Source organism: Leptopilina heterotoma, unplaced genomic scaffold (genome assembly GCF_015476425.1).
Source record: "Leptopilina heterotoma isolate Lh14 unplaced genomic scaffold, ASM1547642v1 Lhet_13, whole genome shotgun sequence".
NCBI classification, from domain to species: Eukaryota; Metazoa; Arthropoda; class Insecta; order Hymenoptera; family Figitidae; genus Leptopilina; species Leptopilina heterotoma.
The window spans coordinates 306,595-322,509 of record NW_025110848.1 but is presented as its reverse complement, the minus strand read 5'-3'; the positions used below and the strand labels follow the sequence as shown (position 1 = coordinate 322,509).

The window sequence follows — 15,915 nt, the reverse complement described above, 5'->3', positions numbered from 1 at the left end:
TGTCGTAATTTCTGGTGTACGTGTCTAATCGTTATTTAAAAAAAAAGTAGAAAAAGAAAAAAAAACTACTCGTCCACCGCAATAAAAACACTTGACTTCCGTTTTCTCTATTTTCTTACAGTGATTTTGGGAGGTGCGGTGGGGGGGGGGAGAGAATTTTTTGTTTCGACAATTATTAACTGACTTATACTACTAATATTTTATTTTTTAAGTAATTTGAAACATTTTGTTTGATTAAAGATTGTTATACTACTGAATTCTCATTTTTAAATATTCGAAATGCTAGGTCTGACTGAATACTGAGTTGTACTACTGATTTTTTATGTTAAGCAATTTAAAACATTTTCTTTTATTAAAAATAGATTTTTACTAATGAATTCTTTATTTTAATTATTTTAAAGCATTTTGTTTGACTAAAAACGAATTTTTACTACTGATTTCTTCATTTTTAGTATTAAAATATCTATGTCTGACTAAATTTTGAATTATACTACTGATATTTTATTTTAACTAAGTAATTTAAAACAATTTGTTTGTTTTATAAAAGTTTTGACTATTAAATTCTTTATTTTAAGCATTTGAATAGTAACGTCTGACTAAACACTGACTTATACTACTGATATTTTATTTACAGTAATTAAAAACTTTTTGTTTTACTAAAAATGTTTTTTTACAACTGAATTCTTCATTTTAAGCATTCTAACAATTATGTCTGACTAAATATTGACTTTTACTACTGGTACTTTATTTTAATTATTTTAAATCATTTTGTTTGACTAAAAACGAATTTTTACTAAAATTTAATAAATTAAAAAAAAAAAAAAAAATTAAAAAAAAAAAATTTAAAATTTAAATTTTTTTTACTGAATTCTGACTTACACCACACATGACGTATGTCTAACCAAATATTGATTTACACTACTGATATTTCATTTTAATTAATAAAAAACATTTTGTATGATTAAGAATGGTTTTTAAAACTGAAGTCTTTATTTTAAACATTGGAATAGTCAAATGTGACTAAATCTTGACTTATACTACGGATATTTTATTTTAAGTAATTTAAAGAATTTGTTTTTATTAAAAATGTTTTTTTCTATTGAATTCTCAATTGTAAATATTTCAATAGTTATGTCCGACTAAATCTTGACTTATACTACTGATATTTTATTTTAAGTAATTTAAAGAATTTTGTTTGATTAGAAATGTTTTTTAATATTGAATTCTCAATTTTGTTATTTATTAAGTTTTCGAATTAATCATAAATCCAGGTCAAAATAAATCAATGTGTCGTTAAAAATTCTGCCTCTTTGGAAATTTCATTGTAATTTATAAATTAAAATTCATCTAAAAAAATATTAAAATCTATACCTATCTACTAAAAATTCGAATTTATAATTTTTATTCGATATTCATTTCCCCTCTTGTTGAAATAAAGAATAATTATTCTAGTTAAACGAAATTTTATTGATTGAAATCAAAAATTGTCTAATGATAAAATGTCCCTCCTATAAAATTGTGAATAATAAAATTGACCATTTCGAATTTTGTGATTTCGAGTGTGTGTGAGAACGCAATTGAATTCTTGCTGCGGATCAGTTTAGTTTTACAGCACTGAGTCGTTAAAGTTTTCTTTTACGATTTGACATTCGATTCATGGTGGTCTCTTTCTCTCTCTGTCTCTCTCTCTCTCTCTCCCTCTGCTTTTGTATTGCATTTGCCATCAGCAAGCCAAGTTTACCCAGTAGCAGTAGTTGCATTGAAATTTATAGGGATTCGTTGGACCTTGCTGCGTGCTGGTTTTCAATTATGTATGACAGGCAGTAACTCTGGACAGGCACCTACACCTATTTTACCCAAGTTTCACTACTGCTTTTTTTTCCTACCCTCACTCCATCCTCATGTTTAACTTTTCACTCCTCTAAATCATTCACCAACTGATTAAAAAAAAAGCAGAATTCTCTTTTTTCTGCAAAAAAAAAAAAGAATAGAAAAAAAATATTCAGTTTTTCGGAAATGAAAATATTTTCTATGGAAAAATTAAAAATATTTAGCAGAGAAAAAAGGAAATGTAAATATTTTTCTTAAGAAATGAAAATTTTATTGAAAAATTTAATTTCTCTCCTACATTTGGGTGCTTGGGGCTATTTTTCTTTTTTAATATAATAAAATATATTTAAGAGTGGATACTATAGTTTGGTATTATTTTGGAAGGCGATTGCTATACTGGCTTCGAAAGCACCTGGCTAGACTGAATTTAGTTGATCCCATACTTTAGCTGAAGTTTATGTCGACGTATAAACTCAGTAAACATAGTCTACGACGTCCGGTTCAGACGAGAAAATACACAATATTGCTGGCAGCAACTTTACGAAGTAAAGTAAATTTTGCAAACTGTCTGAAACAAAAATTATTAACTAGATTTTTTTCTCTAGTTTACATTCTATTTTTTATTCACAGGATGTAGTTTTTAAACTCCAACTACTTGATGTAACATTTTATAAAAAATTTACCATTACATTCAAAGTGTTTTAAATTAATTAAAATAAAATATCAGTAGTAAAAGTCAAGATTTAATCAGACACAACTGTTAGAATACTTAAAATAAAGAATTCAATAGAAGAAATCTATTTTTAGTAAAAAAAAAATGTTATAAATTACTTAAAACAAAATATCAGTAGTATAAGTCAGTATTTTGTCAGACAAAACTATTCAAATACTAAAAATTAAGAATTTAATAGAAAAAACCTTTTTAAATAAAAAAAAAACTGTTTTAAATTACTTAAAATAAAATATCAGTAAAATAATTCAAAATTTAGTCAGACATAGCTATTCCAATACTAAAAATGAAGAAATCAGTAGTAAAAATTCGTTTTTAGTCAAAAAAAATGATTTAAAATAATTAAAATAAAGAATTCAGTAGAAGAAATCTATTTTTAGCCAAACAAAATGTTTTAAGTTACTATTAATAAACTAACGTAAGTATAAGTCAAGATTTAGTCAGACACAATAATTCCAAATATTCCAATAGTAAACAAATCTTAGTGAAGTTATTTACAATCACAGTTTTTCTAAGGATATTAAATTAAGTCAAAAAACTTATCAAAAATTTCAGTTATGAAAATTTATTTTTTGTTAAAAAAAATGTTATAAATTACTTGAAACAAAATATCAATAGTATAAGTCAGTATTTAGTCAGACGAAACTATTTAAATACTTAAAATAAAGAATTTAATAGTAAAAACCTTTTTAAATTAAACAAATTGTTTTAAATTACTTAACATAAAATATCTGTAGTATAATTCAAAATTTAGTTAGATATAGCTATTCCAATACTAAAAATGAAGAAATCAGTAGTAAAAATTCGTTTTTAATCAAACAAAATGATTTAAGATAATTAAAATACAGTAACAGTAGTAAATGTCAATATTTAGTCAGACATAACTGTTAGAATAATTAAAATGAAGAATTGAGTTGTAAAAATACATTTGAAGTCAAACAAAAAGTTTTAAATTAATTAAAATATAATATCAGTAGTATAAGCCACTATCTAGTTAGATAAAACTATTCAAAAACTTAAAATTACGAATTCAGTTAGAAAAACGATTTTTAATCAAACAAAATGTTTTTTATTAATTAAAATGAAATATCAGTAGTATAAGTCAAGATTTAGTCAGACGTAACCGTTTTTAAGAAAACAAATTGTTTTAAATTACTTAAAAAATAAAATATCAAAAGTTCAAGTCAAGATTTAGTCAGACATAACTGTTGATATACTAAAAATGAAGAATTTAGTAGTAGAAATTCGTTTTAAATCAAATGAAATGTTTTAAATTACTTTATATAAAATATCAGTAGTCTAAGGCAATATTTAGTCAGACATAACTGTCAGAATATTTAAAATTAAGAATTGAGTAGAAAAAACCATTTTTAATCGCAAACAAAATGTTTAAAATTACTTAAAATTAATTTTCGGTAGTATAAGTCAAGATTTAGTAGGACATAACTGTTGATATACTAAAAATGAAGAATTAGGTAGAAAAAATTCGTTTTTAGTCAAAGGAAATGTTTTACATTACTTTATATAAAATATCAGTAGTCTAAGTCAGTATTTAGTCAGACAGAACTGTCAGAATATTAAAAATTAAGAATTCAGTAGCAAAACCATATTCAGTCAAACAGTTTTAAATTTATTTGAAATTAAATATCAGAAGTACAAGTCAAGATTTATTTAGACATAACTGTTATAATAATTAAAATGAAGAATTCAGTAGTAAAAATATAGTTTTAGTCAAAAAAAAATCATTTGAATAACATTGCATGAAATATCAGTAGTATAGAGAGTATTTAGTCAGACGTAATTATTCGAATTATTTAAGTTTCCTATATTCTTTACATATTAGTAGTAAGAATCGATTTTATGTCAGACATAATGTTTAAAATCATTTGAATAAAAATAAGAGTAATTAATTTTTTCTTTACAAAATGGATAAATTTACAGAAATTTACCTAAATTAGTAGTAAAAGTCTCTTGTTAATCCGACATAGTATTTTATTTACTTAAAATCAGCGATAGTAGAAGTAACATGAAATGTAGGTTTAAAGAATATAGTATTTGATTAAAAGATATAATTTTTCCCTGAGTATAAAAGAAAAGTATAATTTATAAAGTAGACATTTTTTGATTAAAATAAAGATTTTGGATTTCTATAGAAATCAAAAATGTTTATTTTAATCAAAAAATGTCTAATATAGTATACTATATTTTCTATATCTAGATGATAAAATACAACAGATGTTAAACGCGTTAGAAAAATCAACGAATCGGAAAAGAAAGAAAAATATGTATTTGGTATGGAATATTTGAAATGTCAGTTTTAGAGTCGTATCGCGCGAATATCTCGATGCTATGCTTCTCTCTACCCGCACATTTTTACATATACATGAAGGTAAATGATAAACACATGTGAAGCCATTTATGCGTACCATGCTTTTCTCTCTCTCTCTCTCTCTCTCTCTCTCTCTCTCTCTCTCTCTCTCTCTCTCTCTCTCTCTCTCTCTCTCTCTTGCACTCTCTGTCATTCTAGTCGTAATACCATCGTATTTCTCCTTTATTTTCGTTTATCTACGGGTCGCGATGCATCCGAGAATTTATGATGTGCATTTTGCTATATCGACATCCGAGTCAAAAAGTTCAGTTTCGCCGATGGCGCGATATCCTTTGGATTTCATGTACCCCGCAAGCTCACTTTCTTTGTCCTCCGCCAACTCACTTTTCTACTATTTTTTTTCTCCTTCTCCTTCTTCTTTTTCCTATTTATATATACACACACCTGACGTGAACTCGCATTATACATTCCCCTTTTTTATATATACATCCAACACACTTCAATGCCCACATTCAGAGTCAAACAAAATTTAATTTATTCTAAACATATTTCGCCTTTATTTTTCGTGAAAAATGTTTATTTTCAAATTTGTGTCGAGGACAAAAAAAAACATTCCAAGCACGTTTAAATTAGGGGGAAAAAAGTCGAGAAAATAATTAAGCTTTGTTTTTATCTAATATTTTAATAATAGTAGTTGTAGATTAAATATCTTACACTTGGAAAACATACTAAACTGAAAAGATTTTAGATAATTTATAAAATATAAAGAAAATAATTTTAAACAATAAAGTTAGTATAGATATTTTTACTACTTTTTAATATTTTTCCACTATACGACAACTTATTGAGTACAAAATTTTGAAAAACTACTAAATAGTGAAGTTTACTAAAAAGTATAAAAAAATTATTATTAATTTAAAATAGTTGATGACATTTGAGATGCGACTGATTCAAATTTAGAGTTTGATTTAAAAATATTATATTTTTAAATCAAATAATATATTCAATTGAAAAATATTGTCATAACTCAAAAATATTCAAAGATTCAAAAATTAAACTAAAAAATTGTACGCTTAATTCTTTCAAAAATTAATTTTAAATTTAATTTAAATTTAAACATTCAATGTAAATTTAAAATCAACAGTAATTTATATTTAAAATTAACGATATTATTTCGTTCAGTGAATAAAAGAATAATTTATGTGGAAATAATGTTAAAATAATAACAATAGTAATCAAATAATAAAAGAATATTAAAAACGACTGTTGAATAAATTGAATATTATTGATATTTTTACATTAATAGTAATATTTGTTTTAAAAAAAGCTTTCGAGTTAGTTAAATAAAATAGAATGGATAAAATAATATAAATAAATAAAAAAAAGAAATGAAAACAGTAATACATTAATGAGTAAAATTGTATTGACCAATTAAAGTAATTGATGTTGTTTCCCTCACGGACTTTTGATTATATTTAATGAAATGAAACGCGGAGAGTTTGTAAAGAGAATTTTCAAAGCTAATTTCCATAACGCAGTGTATTTTATATAAACAATTCGTGATAAGTAAGATTTTGTATCTCAGAAATTATAACACAGTTTGTTTGCGCGAAGCAAACTTTTATTGAAACAGGAGTTGAGAAAAGAGGGGTATTTATATATCTATATTTATAAGAGAGAGAGAGAGAGAGTCAGTTTGAAACTCTCTCCAGGAGGAAACTTGAGTTTCTATGTTTCAAACTGTATACTCTATATATCGACTCTTGCCTATATATTTGCTGCAGAAAAATATAGGTCACTTGATTTCAGTCAGCTGGAAAATGTGAAATTGAAACAATTTTAAGTCAGCTGCAAATGTACACTGGAACATTTATAGTTTACGCAGTTATAACCAATGCCCGCTTTTATCCTTTTTATCTGCGGCAAATCAAATTTAGATGAAAAAAAAAATTTTTTTCTACATTTTATTTTTTTTTGAGAAGGAATTTTAAATTTAATTTATTTTTAAAAAAATGCGAAACATTTTTTTAAATATTATATCCAATAAAAAGATTTAAACTAAGTATTGATTTATATTACTGACATTTTATTTTCAGTAATTTAAAACATTTTGTTTTATTAAAAATGGTTTTTACTACTGAATTCTTAATTTTAAATATTCTGACAGTTATGTCTGACTAAATATTGACTTAGACTACTGATATTTTATATAAAGTGATTTAATATATTTTATTTAGCTAAAATTGGATTTTCACTACTGTATTCTTCATTTTAATATTCAAATAGTTATGTTTGACTAAATCTTGACTTATACTACTGATTGCTTCATTTTTAGTATTGGAATAGCTATGTCTGACTGAACATTGACTTTTACTACTGTAATTTTATTTGAAGTAATTTAAAATATTTTATTCGGCTAAAAATGGATTTTCGCTACTGTATCATTCATTTTTAATAGTAAAATAGTAATGTCTGTATAAATCTTGACTTATACTACTGATAGCTTATTTTAAGTAATTTAAAACATTTTGTTGGATTAAAAATGGATTTTTACTGTTAAATTCTTAATTTTAAGTATTTGAATAGTTATGTCTGACTGAATACTGACTTTTACTACTGATATTTTATAAAAAGTAATTTTAAATATTTTCACTACTGCATTTTTTATTTTTAATGTGCAAATAGTTATGTCTGAGCATATCTTGACTTATACTACTGATATTTTATTTTAAGCAATTTAAAACATTTTGTTGCATTACAAATGGATTTTTACTATTAAATTCATAATTTTAAGTATTTGAATATTTACGTCTGACTAAATCTTGACTTATACCACTGATATTTTATTTTAAGTAATTTAATACATTTTGTTTGACAAAAAATGTATTTTTACTACTGAGTTCTTCACTTTTAATATTGAAATAGTTGTATGTCTGACTAAATATCGACTTATTCTACTGATATTTTATTTTATGTTATCAACAACATTTTGTTTGATTAAAAATAATGCAATTTTTTTTGTCTATTAATTTTCTTATTTTCTTAATTTAATTTATTACACCTTTCTTAACTACTTTTTAATTTAAAATTAATTTTTAATCTACCCAATTGAATTTTCATTCGTCAACTCAATTTCGAATAATTATTTGAAACTCTTATTGATGAATTTAATTTTATTCAATTTTCCAAATGGTTTTTAATTAGTCAATTTCGTTTCAACGATGTTATTACATAATTGGCAAAAATTTTCCAATGTTCTATTGAAAAATTGTTCTTTTCTACTAAAAACATGATTGCTACAGATTAAGGAAACCCAGAAGTCAGGGAATTTTTTAATACTGAAAAAATATCATTATAAAATTTCTAGATTTTCGAAATAATTAAAATTTCTAAAATTTATTAACTTAATTTATTTCAGATATGATTTATATATTCAGATTTGATTTTTTTTTTAAATTTTGTCTTGAAATAAGAAAACTGTCAGGGAAAAATCAAGCTTTTTTCGTGAAAAGAAACCCTCTAGAAGAATATTTTCACTGATATAAAGGAAGTATAAAAATTTTTATTGATTAATTATTTTTTTTTATATTTAAAAAATTATAATTATCCTACTTCTTAAAAATGGAGAATAATTTGAATTTTTGAAAAATTTAATATAGTTTTTGGAATAGAAAAAAAATGAAATTTTCAGTTCAACTACAATATATGAAGGACAGATTGAAATTGATCGTTTTCAATTTTGTTCCATGAGAGTCAGCGAGTTGAACTTCAAAAGAATATATGTAATTTGAAAATCTACTTTTCATGTCAGTAGTCAGAATCTTTTATTGAAAATGTCGATATTTTTAAAAGGGAAAAGTGACAGCCGATTTAATTTTAAGATAAGGGAAATGTCTCCCGACAATTTTTTTTTTTTTTTTTTTTTTTTTTTTTTTTTTTGACGGTGAGGAAGAGGAAGAAATAAAAGGTGAAGTTTGGAGAAGGGGTTGGAGATTGAAATTGATAAGGAAGATGGTGATAAGCTGTAGCCACCACGACGCTATCTTATTTCTGCATTTCCTATTTCTAGATCTCTCTCTCGTGGAGGAAACTTGCTCGAGGATGATTGTTCCTTAGCGGCGCAGTGCCACTTGAATATATGCGCCAGTTCCCTTATCTAAAATTGTCGTCTTATAACACTAACCCTCTAATTAGCCTTCTCCTACCTAGTTGCTAGTTGTTTCATCTCGATACGCCAGATTGCTACCTCATATTTTCACAAAATGAAGTCGTAGTCAGTAACCAAAATGAGAGTTTTGTCACAAGTAATTCAAATCATTTCCTGATAAAATTATATATTCTATTTCAGGATAATTTTACGTTTATGTATTATATCAAATTTTATCCTCTCTTTAATTTAATTAGAAAATTAATTTTATTGCAAGAGGAAGAAATTTTAATGTTTCTTTTATTTACTATATACTAGCAAAACTAGCAAATGTTACTCGTGAAACTTGATATTCAATTTTTCATTATTATTATTATTATGCAAATTACACAATTTTTTATTTTCAAATATGAATTTTTGAATAATTTCAAATTCAAACTTTAAAAAAATTCAATTATTTTTAAACAAAATTTTAATAACATTTCAAGAACGAATACAATTATTTTTTAAAATTTTAATTAATCCATTAAAATAATTAAATTATTTTTTTAAATAGTAAAATCTTTGCAAAAATTCAATTATTTACAAAAAAATTTCACTAAAGAATTCAATTTTTCCCTTAATTTATTGTTATACAATATTTCAAAAGAATGCAATTATTTTTTAAAATTATAAAAAGTCCTTCGAAACCATTTAATTTTATTCTTTATTCGTTCTAAAAAATTGCAATTATTTTCCAAAATTTTAATAAATCCTTCAAAACAATTCAATTTTATTTAAAAACCTGTTGTCGTACCCGTCTTCGACGGGTTTAAGTTTCTACCAATACATTTAACAATGTTTCTACCAATCTGGAAAATCAGAAAATAGCCGGGAATTTAATTTGACCGGAAAATTAATAATTAGTTACCATTAGCTATTTCGGTAGTATAATATTACTAATTGAATAGTCTCCACCCTTTAGCAAAAAATCAAAAATTATCAAAAATTCGAAAAACCAAATTTCTTAAAATTTAACATTTTTTTCTTCTCTTTTATATCATTAAGCTTCATTATTTTTGTGCTCTTCAAAAATAATTTACTTATTTAATAGTCTCCACCCTTTGGTAAAAAATCTAAAATTATCGAAAATTATCAAAAATACAAAAAACCGAATTTCTTATAATTCATAATTTTTTTTTCTCTTTTGTGGCATTTAGCTTAATTATTTTTGAGCTCTTAAAAAATACTTTACTTAGTTAATAGTCTGCACCTTTTGGTAAAAACCAAAAATTTTAATAATATTCTTCGCAATAATTTAATTATTTTTAGAAATTATAAAATTCTTTAAAGGAATTCAATTATTTTCAAATTTTTTAATAAAATTCTTCGAAAGAATTCAATTATTTTCTAAAATGTTAATAAATTTTTGGAAAGAATTTAATTATTTTTATAAATAGTAAAATTCTTTGTAAGTATAAAATAATTTTTCTCACGAATTAAATTATTTTCAATACAATTTTAATAAAATTCAAAAATTAAATTTTTAATTATAGTTATTAATGGAAACGATTTTATTAAAAAATTAAAAAAAATTCTTTTGTTTAACTCAATTATTTTAAAAATTGTCAATTAAAATCATTTTAAAAACTACCTACATTATCGTGAAAAGACTTGAAGAAATTATTCAAAAGAATTTAATTATTTACAAAAACTCTAATGAAATTATTGAAAAAAATTTAATTTTCTATATATCAATAATTTTAATAAATTTTCTTTCCAAGAATTCAATTGTTTTTATAATTAATAAAAATTTTCGAAGGAATTCAATTATTTTTATAAATAATAAAATTCTTTGAAGGAATTCATTTATTTTTAAATAAATAATAAAATTCTTCGAAGGAATTCAATTATTATCAATATTTTAATAAAATTTCTTGAATGGACTAAATTATTTTAAAAAATTGTAATAAAGATTTGAGAAGAATTGAATTAATTTCTAAAAATTTTATTGTACAAAATAGCATGAATTACAAAAAAATAATTGAAAATTTTTATCAAATAATTGTTTTTTACATTAGAGAGCAAAATAGTCTCTTTCCACCCTATAGAGAATAAAAAAATACAGAAGCAAAAAATTTTACATGTTTTTTTGTTTCAATAGAGGAAAAAAAGCACTTTTACTTCCTAGGGAAAGGTATTTTCCTCTTTTTCAAGATTCAACTTCAATTTAAGTCGATTAATAAAAATTTAAAAAATTAGAATAAATTAAAATAAAAAAGTAAATTAATGGAAAAAATGAATTAAATGAAAATAAATTAAAATAAATTCATAAAAATCTTATTTATGAATGTAGTTTAGATAAATTCATTAATTCTTATTTATAAAATCAACTTGCAACTAAGATCCATCATTTTTTATATATTCTTTTTGAATATAGTATTTTAATTATCTTGATAATTGATTTCCAGAAAGTGTTTTCAATGCAAGTTAAAATTGTTTCTTCTCATATTTTTGTAATGTTATTTCATTTTTATTTTGAGGGCACAAAGAGGGAGGAAAATAACAATTCTTGTTTTGAAGAATCAAATGTAAACTCAATTAAATTTAATGAAATTGGTTGTTTTAGTGTGTGGTAATGGAGCGATGAAGGGAGAAAATCAATTAGGGTCGATCGATTTCAGAAACTGTACTGAAATGCAATGCAATTAACTACATTCATTAAGGATGCCTAGTTTGATGGTCCAATAGGAAGAAGGAATGTTCGCGGTGAGAGAGAGAGGGGGGAAGGGGGGGGGGATAGTGCAAAGCTTTGGTGCGGATATATCGATGAATACATGCATATTACAGTTATGGTATTCTGCTGAGACAACTACGTACCGATATTATAATGTAACTAATGCCAAAGTAGCAGCCGGCTTAGATCCTATTATCGATATTATCAGTTTTGCATTTAGAATACCGTTTCATAGCTCGTTTGTGTTGTTTTCGAAAATTCAATATGTCTTCTGAATATTATCCTGATACAAGGGAGAAGTTCTGATTTTACTAAATTTTTATATTTAATCAATCATTAACTAGTAACAACTCTTTCCTACTTTTCCCTTTTTATCTATCTACCTTTATTTAATTAATTTATTTTCTACTTCCTATTGATATTTAGTCTATATATATAAAATGATGCTATTTTTTATATTTTATTTTTATATTCTTTACTAGATATAATTTTTCTCTTTTTCAATAGATCAGTGAAATGGTATAAAAAAATATGTTTAATCGCTTAAAATTAAGTTGTCAGTAGTAAAAGTCAATATTTAGTCAGACATAGCTTTTCATAATACTTCAAATTAAGAATTCAATAGTAAAACTAAAAACCATTTTTAATCAAATAAAATTCTTTAAATTGCTTAAATTAAAATAAATCAGTAGTATAAATCAAGATTTAGCCAGTCATAACTACCCAATGGGAAGTAAACGATTGGTTCAATAATGGGCCATGCTTGGCGAACTCCGTTCCATTATTGGAACATTAATGGCAACCATCATTGGACCACCAATGGTTTAAACTTGGGATGATCACGCTACTGCCAATGATCGGTAGCCAAGCATCGGGCCAATATTAGTTGCCAAGGAATTGCCAAGGAAACAAAATCGATTTTCAAAAGCTTGATTTTTTATTGGCAGCCAACAAAAAACAAAGGTTTTGAAAATTGATTTTTCTTAATTATTAATTAAAATTTATTTTTAAAAAATATATTTTTCAAAAAATTATTTTAAAAATATATATTTTTTTAAATTAATAGAACATATTAATTTAATTTGTCACCTCTGGTAAAACAAAGATGAAAGACTGATAAATTCCCTCACTTTATATTTTACAGTGGAGGGATGACTGTGAATGTCTTTGCGAGAGAGGAGCAGGTACTTATATAGAGCCAGTGAGAAAGGTCACAAGCGAGAACAAATCACTAGCATGCACTCTGGCGGCGCTTGTCGGAACTGTTTTCTGGCGCGCATGCATATCCTGACGTTATCGACACAGCGCTTGGCAACCAACGTTGCGCCACTTCCGACAAGCGCCGCCAGAGTGCATGCTAGTGATTTGTTCTCGCTTGTGACCTTTCTCACTGGCTCTATATAAGTACCTGCTCCTCTCTCGCAAAGACATTCACAGTCATCCCTCCACTGTAAAATATAAAGTGAGGGAATTTATCAGTCTTTCATCTTTGTTTTACCAGAGGTGACAAATTAAATTAATATGTTCTATTAATTTAAAAAAATATATATTTTTTTAAAATAAATTTTTGAAAAATATATTTTTTAAAAATAAATTTTAATTAATAATTAAAAAAAATCAATTTTCAAAACCTTGGTTTTTTGTTGGCTGCCAATAAAAAATCAAGCTTTTGAAAATCGATTTTGTCTCCTTGGCAATTCCTTGGCAAATAATATTGGCCCGATGCTTGGCTACCGATCATTGGCAGTAGCGTGATCATCCCAAGTTTAAACCATTGGTGGTCCAACGATGGTTGCCAATTGTTTTGCCAAGAAAAAACCATTGGGTACCAAGCATGGCCCATTATTGAACCAATCGTTAACATTGGCAACTTCCCGTTGGGTATTTGAATATTAAAAATGAATAATACAGTACCGAAAATCCATTTTTAATTATAGCCGAATAAAATATTTTAAATTACTGAAAATAAAATATCAGTAGTATAAGTCAAGATTTCGTCAGACAAAATCATGCAAATATTTAATAAAGAATTCAGTAGTAAAAATTAATTTTCAATCAAAGAAAATGTATTGAATTACACAGAATAAAATATTAGTAATATTAGTCGAGATTTAGTCAGACATAACTATTTCAATACTCAAAATTGAGATTTCAATAGTAAACAAACATTTTTAATCAAACAAAATGCTTTAAATAACTTTAAAGTAAGATACCATTAGTAAAGCATAACAGTAGTAGTAAAAATTCATTTTTAGTCAAAGAAAATGTTTTAAATTACTTAGAATAAAATATCAGAGACATAAATCAAGATTTAGTAGGACATAACTGTTTGAATACACAATATTGAGAATTCAATGTTAAAAAAAAGATTTTTAATCAAAAAAAATTCTTTAAATTACTTAAACTAAAATCTCAGTAGTAAAAGTTTAAATGTAGTCAGATATAACTATTCATCATTCTTAAAATTATGAATTCAATAGTAAAAACCATTTTTAATAAAACAAAATGCTTTAAATAACTTAAAATAAACTACCAGTAGCTTGAACCAGACATAACCAGATAACATAACCAGATTATGTCAGACATAACTATTGAAATACTTAAAATTGAGAATTTATTTATAAAAAACATCTTTAATTATTTAAAATTCTTTAAATTACTTGAAATAAAATATCAGTAGTATAAGTCAAGATTATGTCAGACGTAAGTCTGAATTTTGAATATTAAAATAAAGAATACAGTAGTGGAAATCCATTTTTAGACAATAAAAAATTTTTAATGACTTTATATAAAATATAAGTAGTGTAAGTCAGTATTTAGCCAGACATAACTATTCTAAATGTTAAAATAAAGAATTCAGTAGTAAGAATCCATTTTTAATTAAACAAAATGTTCTAAATTACTTAAAATGAAATATCAGTAGTATAAGTCAAGATTTAGTCAGACATAACTATTTGAATATTAAAATTAAGAATACAGTATAGTGCAAAACCCATTTTTAGCCAATTAAATTATTTTAAATCACTTTATATAAAATATAAGTAGTGTAAGTCAGTATTTAGCAAGACATAACTATTCTAAATGTTAAAATAAAGAATTCAGTAGTGAAAATCAATTTTCAGTCACACAAAATGTTTTAAATTACTTAAAATAAAATATCAGTAGTATAAGTCAAAATTTAGTCTGACATAGCTATTTAAATACTTAAAATTGAGAATTAAATAGTAAAAACCATTTTTCATCAAACCAAATTCTTTAAATTACATAAAATAAAATATCAGTAGTATAAGTCAAGATTTAGTCAGACATAACTATTTAAATAATTAAAATTGAGAATTCAACACTACAAAAACCTTTTTTAATCAAACAAAATTCTTTAAATCACTAAAAATAAAATATCAATAGTATAAGTCAATTTTTCGTCAGACAAAATGATGCAAATATTTAATAAAGAATTCGGTAATAAAAATTCATTTTCAGTCAAAGAAAATGTTTTAAATTACTTAGAATAAAATATCAGTAGTATGAATCAATACTTCGTTAGACATATTCAAAAATTTTAAATATTGAATTCAGTAGCAAAAATTCAATTTTTAATTAAACAAAATCTTTTAGGTTACTTAAAATAATGTATCAGTAGTATAAGTCAATTTTCAGTCCGACATGACTATTCCAATATACTAAAAATGAAGAATTCAGTAGTAAGAATCCATTTTTAATTAAACAAAATGTTCTAAATTACTTAAAATGAAATATCAGTAGTATAAGTCAAGATTTAGTCAGACATAACTATTTGAATATTAAAATTAAGAATACAGTAGTGAAAATCCATTTTTAGCCAAATAAAATACTTTAAATCACTTTATATAAAATATCAGTAGTATAAGTCAGTATTTAGCCAGACATAACTATTCCAAATGTTTAAAATAAAGAATTTAGTAGACAAAATTCAATTTTTAGTTTCACAAAATGTTTTAGGTTACTTAAAATAAAATATCAGTAGTAAAAGTTAAGATTTAGTCAGACATAACTTTTTGAATATTAAAAATGAATAATACAGTAGCGAAACTCCATTTTTAGCCGAATAAAATATTTTAAATTACTTCAAATAAAATATCAGTAGTATAAGTCAAGATTTAGTCAGACATAACTATTTCAATGTT

General features: G+C 24.2%; 1 protein-coding gene across 6 annotated transcripts in view; it reads left to right on the top strand.

Moving 5' to 3' along the window:
* LOC122512939 (inactive rhomboid protein 1) overlaps positions 1–15,915 on the top strand; it is a 348,315-nt gene that overhangs the window by 317,900 nt on the left and 14,500 nt on the right. The gene's annotated exons all lie outside the window — the stretch shown is intronic.